At 35.0% G+C, this 8,268-nt stretch overlaps 1 pseudogene across 1 annotated transcript; it reads left to right on the top strand.

Moving 5' to 3' along the window:
- The first annotated feature begins 243 nt into the window (after nucleotides 1-243).
- Nucleotides 244-5,995, top strand: LOC143584704 (ABC transporter G family member 1-like; annotated as a pseudogene). Its single transcript, XR_013144403.1, has 8 exons — nucleotides 244-552; nucleotides 2,206-2,284; nucleotides 2,722-3,186; nucleotides 3,269-3,355; nucleotides 4,657-4,773; nucleotides 4,860-5,057; nucleotides 5,168-5,254; nucleotides 5,346-5,995. The product of XR_013144403.1 is annotated as an ABC transporter G family member 1-like (transcript).
- The last annotated feature ends 2,273 nt before the right edge of the window (nucleotides 5,996-8,268 follow it).

The raw sequence follows: 8,268 nt of genomic DNA, 5'->3' as shown, positions 1-8,268 counted from the left end.
ATTAAAATAAGCATGTCGTAACTAGAACACTTTAAATTTTATAAAACAATATATTTTAAAAGGTACACATAAACAAAATATACTCAAAATATTATAACATGTGTCACAAGACTCTAAAGATAAGGTATTAAATATATAGACATTAAGTTCATTGCCTTTGTCAATGTTCTTGCTATATATTTTGCATTTTTTCCCTCACCATTCTCACCATTCTGAACTACTACTACTACTTCTCTCTCTCTCTCTAGTTTTACATTTTGACGTTTCATCTTGAATGGGTGGTCTAATACATAACAATGAAATATGTTCAGAACCAGAAGTAACATGGGGAGAAGAAATGGTTGATTCCGAGTCACTTATGACAAAGCAAAAGAGCGGAGCCCATTTGACATGGAATGAGCTTCGAGTTTTTGTTTCAAGCTATAATGGAAGAGATGCATGTAAAACCATACTTTTTGGTTCCACTGGTTATGCCAAACCAGGAGAGATTGTGGCCATTCTGGGTCCATCTGGATGTGGAAAATCTACTCTACTTGATTCTTTGGGTGGTAAGTAAACATTCCACCCTTGAGTTAGCATTGCCTTTTTTGTTTTTTTTGTTTTTTTTTTGTTTTTTTTAAGTTTGAATCAAAGGGATATATAGCTTTACACAATAAAATAATAACTAACATTTTATAATATCCTATAAAATTCACCTTTTTTTTAATTTTTATTTTCACTTAATTTTCTTTAGTGTTCCAGTTCTTCGTATTTTTTTATGAATCTTAAAAAGTTAAATGTTAATGAATCAAAATGAAAACTATGTGAATCTTGGTTACTATATAATGACTATATATATATATATATATTTTTTTTTTAATTTATTAAACTTAAACATTTGTAAAACTTGATTATTGTTTGCTGCAATTTTTTTTCTTTACAGTTAGTCAGTTATGCTCTACTTCAAGTTAACATGGAAGAAAACTCATATATATTTCATTTTTCTTAATTAATTATAAATTATAAAAAGAGAAAATTTACAGAAAAGAACATCCTATCAAAAAAAAATCCATTTACAACTAATGAAAGTTAACTATTAAAAAAAAAGAAAAACCTTAAGTGACTTTATAAAGGACAACTAATAAATGAAATACAGGTATGAGCTGTTATCTCATATCAGTCACGAGCAAGGACAACCAAGACCAAGAGTAATCGGAAACGCCAAATGCCCCATTTCCCATCTTTATTAGGTGGTTTCACTTCTTGACCATTCAATCATTTTCATCAAGTGTTTTCTCCACGACATTAGAAAGCCTTACTAAAGCTCAAAACAACCGAATACGCTGGGAGTATGGGGGATGGGGGTGTTTCTCGGCGTTCTTCACAACTTTACCACTACACTTGTTCTAACTAATAAATTAAATACAACACAGACAAAAAGAACACCTTCATTAATTATATATAAATCAAGAAGTGACATGTGTGTATTAACAAGAGCCCTTAACAGTCATAAAGAGACTACCTCTTAATGACTTTGTAACCTCTTAATGGTTAAGAGGTAATCTTACGTCTTAATGGTTAAGAGGTTACATCATAACCATTAAGAGGTTATGAGCAGTTAAGCGGTAGCATCTTAATGACTGTTAAGAGGCTACCAAACAGCCCCGTAGCCTCTTAATGACTGTTAAGATGCTACTAAACAGCCAGTCATAGTTAATCGTAATCTATCTATATACTGATGATTTTACACATGTCACTCCTACATTAATTATCACAAAATTTTTAAAAAGTATTATTATTCATTTGTAAAATATATAATAAATTTAGTAATTGTTAATTTAACCTTTTATTTACTTTACTTTACTTGCCTAATTCCCAGTTTAGAAATTGATATCCATAATTTAACAATATACTAAATGGAAAAACACATATTAGAAAATCATTACTAACTATCCTACAAATTATATTTTCCATTTTCTTTAACTAAATAATCTAAAAATACATTTTTTTCTTAGTTTTCAAAATACTAAAATTATTAATTATAATCAAACAAGTTATAAAACCCATATATTTCAGATTACTTAACATTTTTTTTGTAATTGTAATTAACTACATATTTAATTTTAAATCTTCATTATAGAGTATACTAAAAATAAATATATTTATAAAGAAAATATCTCAAAAGTTAGTTTTAAAATGTCAAGATATCTTTTTTTACAATTGTAGGGAGGTTGGCGTCAACGTAAGGAACAGTGGAGACGTTCTAATAAACGGAAGGAAGCTAAGACTCGCTTATGGCACTATGGTACGTATATAATTCATTAGTGAGTAACAGTTGCATTTATTTGAAGTATTATAGTACAACAAAGGAAAACACTTCACACGAGGTGCAACACGACACACAAATCATACGTTAACTGAAGAGATATTGGGGTTATTAGAAACACAAGATTTTAAATACACCAACGTACATGTTTTTTGTCGCCATATCTATGGACGACAAAAGAACTCCATGGTTATACGTGCTTGAGTGGTAGCAGTTATAGGATGAAAGAACTCCTGGGAAGTTTCCACTCAGATAACCAAAATCAAATTTGTGAGCTCTTTGTAAGAAAAAAAGTCAGTATTAGCTAGTACTAGAGTCTTGATGTTACACAAGGCTGTATTTTTCTTTTAGATTCAGACCATTTTTCTTGGATTTTAGAATCGGAATTCTAATGTTGTTCTTTAATATTGGTATAGGCTTATATGACTCAAGAACCAGTCTTAACATGGACTTTAACGGTTAAAGAAACGATATACTACTCAGCTGAACTGCAACTGCCTAAGTCCATGCCAAGATCCTTGAAGAGGGAAAGAGCGGATAGAATCATAAGGGATATGGGGCTCAAGGATTCGATGAACACAAGATTAGGAGGCTGGGGAGTCAAAGGACTTAGCGGGGGTCAGAAACGACGTCTAAGCGTCTGCTTAGAACTCTTAACACACCCCAAACTTCTATTGCTTGATGAGCCTACAAGTGGTCTTGACAGTGCAGCCTCATATTATGTCATGAACCAGATCGTTAAGCTCACTCGACAATATGGGATGACCGTTTTAGCAGCTATCCATCAACCTAGTAGCCAAGTGTTTGGGCTTTTTAATAATCTCTGCCTTCTCTCTTCGGGGAAAACGATATATTTCGGTCCTACATTTGCAGCAAATAAGGTAGTTCTTATGATCATGACAACGGTTATTAGACTTATGATAATCACAAAATCATTAAGGTAGTAACTATTGTTATAATCAGTTTTTTGCAGCAAATGGTTTTCCTTGTCCAGATCTACAAAATCCTGCAGATCACTTTCTCTTAACAATCAACACAGACTTTGATGAGGTAGGTCCTAATTGCATATCACCCTTTTATGTCACCGATTATTAGTTACAATAAAAGATCAATTAAAAAAATATATCAAATAAACATGTTTGCCGGACTCATTGATTACATCTTAGACACGTATAGCATATCCATGCCTCGAGTAGTATAACCATACCGTTCCAATGGGGACTTCAAATAAAAGGGCAATAAATGCATTCATAAATATTTTTAAAAGTAAACTTCTGTGAAAAATAAAATTAATTAGTACAAAATCATATTATAAAGTAAAAATTAATAAAAAAAACATTACTTTGAAAACAAAAGCATTTGATAATAAAACATTCATCATCGTACTCTTAGTATATTCCAACAATAGCAAAGCTATACTAGGGTTTGAGGAGGGTAAGATATAGACAGTCTTACCTCTATCTTATAGGGATAAAGAGACTGCTTCCGGTGAGACATCTGGCTCGATAGTAGTTTTGCATCAAGCCTTGGACATAAGGCACATAACACTTATCATCGGGACACCGACTAATTGGTGCATGTACCCTTGTCTTTCGACTATCAACGCCACCACATGATACCTGATTAATCTTCCGCCACTTTTAACGTTATTTTCACGAGATTAGTAAAATAACGTCAAAATTAGTGCAATTTCACTTTTGTTCACCCGAGGATTCACACATATATACATTATATACGCGCACCACAAGCATGACGTGATAATAAAAACTTAATTAACTAAAATAAAAACTTTATTTGTAAATAACCTTAATTATTATAAGAATATTACTTTCAAAATAAATATATTTTATATAAAACATTAATTTCAAAATAAATGTATTTTATATAAAAACTTATTTCAAAATTGAAAAATATAAAAATGCTTCATAAAACTAAAAAAATATAATTTGAAAAAGAAATAAGAAATGTAAAACATTACTGATGAAATATTAAGAATTATATCCAAACGTTACTAAAAAATAATATAAAAGTATTATCCAAGTACGTTTTGAAAAAAAAAGTATTATCTAAGTAATATAAATCACTAATACAATAACGTTTGTTATCAATATAAAAACGTTATTTATAAAATAAAAATAATTAATATTAAAACACTATTTGTAATATATATAGTGTATGCAACATAAATTTATTTGTAAAACAAAAATATTTAACATAAAAAGTTATCTGTAAAACTCAAATAATGAATATGAAAATACATTGGTGAATTTCCTGTCTTACCCTTTTGGGAATTTTCTTCTGCTTGAACTTGTTTGATGATCATCTAAATACTAACCGCTACTTCCAATTAGAACCACGTTAGAGGAGATTTAGCTGTTGAGAAAGTAGTCGATGCACTTTCTGAATCCTACATGTCATCTGAGATGTATATCGACGTCAAAAGTGAAATAGCTGCTATATGTGGACAGGTAGAGATCTTACTATGTGTTCTTCCTTTAACCATGATCTAGATTGAACATACATTAATAAATATTCACAATTTTGAATTGTAAAGGAAGGAGGGCTTACTGAAAAAGCGAAAAACATGAAAGCTAGTTTCCTTACGCAATGTCGGGTCCTTGTAAAAAGATCATTCATAAACATGTATCGCGATATAGGATATTATTGGTTACGGCTTGGCATATATATCGCTTTGGGTTTTGCCGTGGGAACTGTCTTCTATGATCTTGGTTCCGGATTTAGCTCCTTAAACGTAAGTTATATATATACAACTTGAGAAGTGTAGATGTTTATGCTTAATTTTTCCCAAATTGTAAGAGAAATTGGTGCAATTTTTTTTTTCTGAAATGAATCACAATGCAGGCCAGGATTTCAATGCTTGTGTTTGTCTCTTCATTTCTTACCATACTCGCTATTGGCGGTTTCCCCTCTTTCATTGAGGAAATGAAGGTTTGTTCATGTGTTCTTGAAGAAATCTATGTGCTTTTACGGTGTTCCTTTTTGTTGTTTTAACAACCATGTTGCAACTATATATGTATAGGTCTTTCAATGGGAACGATTAAATGGGCATTATGGTGTTGGACCATTTGTTATCAGTCACGCGATCTCCTCAACACCCTACCTAGCTCTCATATCTCTAGTCCCAGGAGTAATAGCTTACTCGCTTGTAGGCCTTCAGAGAGAATGTGAACAATTCATCTATTTTGTATCAATGATCTTCGCCGCAATGTTACTCGTTGAATGCCTCATGATGATCGTAGCTACGCTCGTGCCAAATTTGCTAATGGGCATAATTGTAGGTGCTGGAATCCAAGGCTTGATGATACTAAGTGCTGGATTTTTCAGGTTGCCAGATGATTTACCTAAAGTATTATGGAGATATCCTATGTACTATGTATCATTCCACAGGTATGTATTACAAGGATTGTATAAAAATGAGTTTCAAGGTCTTAAGTTCCCTGAGTACTTGGGAGGACCTCCTACCCTTGATGGGGACCAATCTTGGTATCATATTCGGTATGGTGTTTATATATAGGGTAATACTCATTATTATTATAAAGACATCAGAGAGGGTGAAGCCTATCGTTAGAGCTTCGTTGTTAAGTGCTAATTGATTAAACTAACTGCCATGTAGTCTGTCTCTTCTATTTATGCAACTACTGTCTACATGAACCTAGCTTATATCTTGAAATGTATACCGTGTAAACATTTTCTTATTATTGTTAGAGATATATTATATATTTATATTTTTATATCCATTTTTTTTCCTTTCAAGATTGGCAGTTTTAATGTCTTTTTTATTAGGCAACCTTTCAAATCTTATAAACTATATGTATAGAGAAATTTCATGGTACTTTTTGTTGGAATTATGACCGGCTCGGTTAAGTCAACGCGGCCGACCGGGTATTGATCCGTGAGAGTTACACCTTGGGTAACGAACGTGAAACCTGCTTAAGAATGTTTCTGGGTTTTGACATATTAACGAGATAATAATATGTGGACTGGGCTTGATTGTAAGAGATGGGCTTGGTGACCCATATTAGCTAAACTAGTTATTATAACTAGTTAACCCAATAATATTATCATAAAACAAGTGATAACCCTAGCCATCAACAAGTATTCTCCCCTCTCTTGCTTCCCCAACCAGCCACCGGCCTCCCGAGCATCGCCGCTGCCCGTCACAGGCCACCGCCACTGCTACTTGCTCTATTCTTGAGAAAGAAAAACTGAATGACACTAGTTTTCTTGAATGACAATGCAATTTGAGACTTGTTCTCAAAATGGCAAAGAAGCTCTATGTTCTCGATGGACCGGTTCCATTAGAGCCTGAAAACAATACAGCCGCTGCCAGAAACGTTCTTGAGAAGCATAATGACGACTCTACTGAAGTCGCTTGCATTGTGATGGCCACCATGTCATCTGAGCTTACTAAGGGCTTGGAAGATCTTAGTGCATATGAGATGCTTGAGCAACTCAAGGGCATGTTCCTGAAACAAGCCCGTCAAGAACGTTTCGACACCATGAAACAGCCTATCAGCTGGAAAATGGGATATGGATCTCCTGTTAGTGCGCATATCGTTAAGATGAAAGGGTACATCAACCAACTGAAGAAAATTGATTACCCCTTGTCAGATGAAATGGCAGCGGACTTCATCTTGAACTCTCTCCCCAGCTCTTACGACCAGTTTGTAATGAATATCAATATGAATTATTGGGTGAAGACAGTGCCGGAGCTTTAGGTATGCTCAAGACGGCTAAGATGAATATTCCTACTAAAAGTAATCAAGTTCTGTTGGTTTGATATGTTGGTGTCAAGAAGCCTAAGCCCAAGAACCGGGGTTAATAACGGTAAAGGCAAGAAGAAGGTTACTATTGTTGCCAAGCATGCCACCAACACTAACAAGATTGCTGCAAAGGTATCACCGTCGCCTCCTGAGTAGCGCCAGTGCTACAAGTGCAACAAGATGGGGCACTGGATGCATAACTTCCCCGAGCATCTAGCTGAGCTAGCAAAGAAGAGGGCCAATGGTGTAACATCACGTAAATTTCGGGCCAAAAATGTCCAAAGTATAGGGACCAATTATGCCATTTTCCAAACTCCAGGAACTAAAAGTAAAAAATCTGTTTTCTTGACCTCTCGCGCTACGCGACAGGTCAAGATAGACCCCCATCGCGTACCGCGATGGGGTGTCTGACAGATAATGACACGTGTACCACGTGGCACACGGTGGCAACACCTTCCGCCACGTGTCACCACGTGGCAACACGTCCGCCACGTGTCGCCACGTGGCTCGGCGCCTGCCACGTGTCGCCACGTGGCAGGTCTACACCCTGACTCAGCAGGCCTATATCGCGGTACGCGATAGGCCTGCCAAGTGACCCATCGCGTATCGCGATGGGGTCCAAAAATGGTTATAAATACGAGGTCTGCGGATTCATTCAATCTCATACCAAAAACACACACATTACTCTCTCACTACTCTCTCTCTAAACCTCGTAAAGCGTGCCCACGATCCACCTTGAAATCTGTGCCCCAAAACCCCGTTTTCCGTGCCTAGTACCTCGTTATTCGTGCCACGTCCCGACGACGTCCCGAGTAAAGAGAAGATGCTGCCCGACATCCCGATAACTACCTCGAAGTACGTGCCGGTGTCTCGATAAGCGTGTCGAAGCGAAAGTGTTGATTGAAGTGAGTGTTGAAAAGCAAGCGGCGTCGAAGTGCTGCCCAAGTGTCTAGGGTATTTCTAAGTCGAGCAAGGTAAGCATAATGCCCGACCAAAATAATAATAAAATATTACAACGGCTTAATACCCAAGTCGATGTTATTCTCGATAAACAAAGAAAGGAATAACAAAGAAAATAAAGAAAGAGAAATAATATATATATATATATATGAGTATATATATGTGTATAAATATTCTTTGTTATAAAATATATTATTTAAGTATAATGATATACTTAAA

The sequence above is a fragment of the Bidens hawaiensis genome, unplaced genomic scaffold (assembly GCF_021521415.1).
Source record: "Bidens hawaiensis isolate Kalapana, Puna unplaced genomic scaffold, B.hawaiensis_p1.1 tig00033252_1, whole genome shotgun sequence".
Classification (NCBI taxonomy): Eukaryota; Viridiplantae; Streptophyta; class Magnoliopsida; order Asterales; family Asteraceae; genus Bidens; species Bidens hawaiensis.
This window is presented reverse-complemented; position numbering and strand designations above follow the sequence as displayed.